The sequence below is a fragment of the Gavialis gangeticus genome, unplaced genomic scaffold (genome assembly GCF_001723915.1).
Source record: "Gavialis gangeticus isolate Ggan-Ray unplaced genomic scaffold, GavGan_comp1, whole genome shotgun sequence".
Lineage (NCBI taxonomy): Eukaryota > Metazoa > Chordata > Crocodylia > Gavialidae > Gavialis > Gavialis gangeticus.
In genome coordinates, this window is record NW_017729030.1 from 54577813 (window position 1) to 54581238 (window position 3426).

The 3426-nt window shown below is 45.5% G+C and overlaps 1 long non-coding RNA gene across 1 annotated transcript in view; it reads left to right on the forward strand.

Moving 5' to 3' along the window:
- LOC109301240 overlaps positions 1-3426 on the forward strand; it is a 105184-nt gene that overhangs the window by 88257 nt on the left and 13501 nt on the right. The window lies entirely within an intron of this gene.

Genomic DNA, 3426 nt, shown 5'->3' on the forward strand with positions numbered 1-3426 from the left:
GACCTAGACAAATTGGAGGGTTGGGCCAAAAGAAATCTTATGAGGTACAACAAGGACAAGTGCAAAGTCCTACACTTAGGAAGGAACAATACCATGCACCAGTGCAGGCTGGGGCTGACTGGCTGGTCAGCAGCTCTGCAGAAAAAGATTTGGGGGTTACAGTGGACAATAAGCTGAATATAAGCAAACAGTGTGCCCTTGTTGCAAAGAAGGCTAATGGCGTACTGGACTGCACTGTTAGGTGTGTTGCCAGTAGGTCAAGGGAAGTGATTATTCCCCTCTATTTAGCACTGGTGAGGACACATCTGGTATACTGTGTTCAATTTTTGCCCCCCCCTTACAGAAAGGATGTGGACAAGTTGGAGAGAGTCTAGCAGAGGGCAACAAAAATGGTGAGGGGACTGAGGGACATGACTTATGAGAAGAAGCTGAAGGAACTGGGCTTATTTAATCTAGAGAAGAGAAGACTGAGAGGGGATTTAATAGCAGCTTTCAGCTATCTGAAGGGAGGTTCAAAAGAGGATGGAGCTAGACTGTTCCACTTTGACTTCCATCTGCCTGCCGAATGACAGGAGGCTGCTGCTGCTGCCTAGGACTGGTGCTGGAATATTGGTGCTGCTACTGGCCCCAGCCGGCAGGAGCAGCCTCCTGTGATCCGACAGGCAGATTGGGGGCCCGCACCCCTGGGAGGGCTGTGGTTCTCTGCCAGCCTCCTCCCAGGGGTGCAGGCAAGCCGCTGATCTGCCTGCTGGATCAGAGGAGGCTGCTGCTGCCAGCTGGAACTGACGCTGGGCACAGCCCGCACCCAGCACTTGGAAGATTGGTGCTGCCGCTGGCCCCAGCTGGCAGCAACAGTGTGTTGTCATTCGACACGCAGGTCTGGGGGCCCGCACTCCTGAGAGGGCTGGGGGATGTGCCAAAATCCTCCCAGGTGGCGCAGACCCTGGATCTGCGCCAGATGACAGGAGGCTGCTGCAGCTAGGACCAGGGCTGAAGCCAAGCCTGGCTTTGAAACTCAAAATGTTTCAAAACTTTCAAAATGTTTTGAGGGCCTTTGTTTTGTTTCAAAGCTATTTTGAAGGCTTTTGCTTCATTTTGATTTTGCTGTTTCAAGCTCAAAACAAATTGAAACAGCTTTGAAATGAAACACCTGGCAAAATTTCACACAGCCCTAATGTATGTACATGTCCTTGGAAACATTTCCAAAAGTAGTTGAAGCCTTCCAAAATATTTTCTCTTTAAATGAGGTGCTGTTTTGAAGTGTTGAAGTTTTTGTTGTTTATGCACGGAGGAGAGAAGGAGAGCAGGCTGGACAGTCTGCAGTTTGTTAGTCAGCTGCTGCATTTCACTCTCTGGACCTGGCTGCTTCAGTACTCCCATCCTGCTTTTCAGCCCCAGTCCCCTCTACCTCTCCACTCCCTGGAGAAGATGATGGAATTGTGGCTGGAGAGACAGAATTGTGGTACATGAATGAATTTCACTTGGAAGCCTTCCAAAAGTTATTTTGATGTGCACTCTTAAAGTGCAATTGCTCTGTCTTGACTGGTGTGTTAAAGGATTTTAATTAGATCCAGGCAGCAGATCTAACAAGATCCATTTTATAGCCTGGATTTTTGTCTGTGTGACAGCGTTCATGGGTGTAAGGTATATATGTAAATGGTAGTCAAAGCAGTGCAAAAACCCTAGGTTGAAATTTGGGTTTTGGGGGGTTTTGTTGTTGTTGTTTGTTTTTGGTATAGTTTAAATCAACTGTCTAGGTCAGTGAATCTCAACCAGGGGCCACAATGAGATAAACCCTGATATTTTAAATAGGACTCCACAGTGTTGAAAGCATTCAGACTTGTCATACTCTCTGAGGGTGCAGACAGAAGTGCAGCTCCCCAGTCTAACTCATGGCACTTCACAGGAAGCACCATCAGTTAGACAACCTTCACAAACCAAGAGATGTTAGTTGTTGGGTCAGGGGGGTGGGGGATCAAACTCCAATTTCAAGCCAATCCAAGAAGAGAGGCTGCATCTCTGCAGCCTCTTCCTCTAGCCCCTCCCTGCGCCCCAGCCCCCTGGTACTGTCTCAGGATGGAAGAAGAAGGAGAAGGCAGGGGAGGGAGCTCTGTTTGGGGATTTCCCCAGCCTGCTCTGGATTGGGGGGGAAGGGGGTTGGAGGCCCCACACCATGGGAGGGGGCTCCAATCCTCTCACCCCACCCTCCAGTGCCAGCTGGGCAACCCCCAGACTGAGATCCCTCTTTACCTCCCCATTCTTCCTCCTATTCTAAAAAAATACCCCACTTGGAACAGGGCTGGGCTGTATCAGCCAAGCTCTGCTCCTGCCATGTGCAGAAGCAAATACTGAAGATGTCCCACTTTGGAGTACCTTTACCTGAATCCTCATGTAATAAGTGTTCATATTGTTGCGGGATCAGGAACTTTTAAAGCACTCTGCAACCATGCTCTTATGTTAGGTTAAGACTGTAGGGCACTTTCAGGGACCAGATCAGGTAAAAATTTTCACTTCTGTCTGTGTCCTGAGTTCTCTGCAACAGAAAAAACATATTCTATTGCTTTTTTTGTAGTTAAAAAACAAGTGAAAACTAAGAGCTGGTATTTTCCAAAGGGAGCCTTGAGTCTAACGAGGGGTGCCTCAAGTTTAACAAGGTTGAGCACCACAGGTCTAGGTTTAAGTTAAACCTAAGTAATTATATCTAACTGGGGAATGTATTTTAAGCTATGTTGCTTTAAAAACTGATATAAGTCCTAAATAGATAGGATTCAAAAAGAGAATATGGCAAAAGAAGGAAAAAAGCTGAGAGGAGATAGTTTTACATCTCCTCCCAGTGAGGCAAAAAGTGCTTAAGAGAAACTGAAGACCTGGTCCCCAAGATTTGAGTATGAGACATTTTGGAACTTAAAACTGTTTTTTTTCTGTTTCAACCCAGCTTCTTTCCAAGAACAATGTGGCTGCACTGATTTAAGATAATTAATTGGCTAATTAGGGCCATAAGCTGTATAAAATTTGCCATGTTACATAACACATTATTTTTAAAGCTACCTGCTGACTCATTAATATAAGGTTGTTAGCCTTTTTTCAGCTTAAGTGCCATTTTTGGCTTCATTTGTTTCATAGTATAAGCACCTCTTGCAATTAATTAATAAAATAGATTAATTCCCTGGTAACCGCAATATGACTACAGCCTCAGAAGAAAAAAGAAAAGGAGAAATTTAATACAGAAATTATTTTAAATGTCTACCAGTGTCTGTAGAAGAATGGGCTGGCATATAAGTATTGGAAAAATTGACCTGACTTTGGAATTGCAATTGTCAGGTGAAACTGTTCATGTTTGGTACATAGTTTCATAGTAAGTAGGGTCGGAAGGGACCTGAACAGATCATCAAGTCTGACCCCCTGCCATGGCAGGAAAGAGTACTG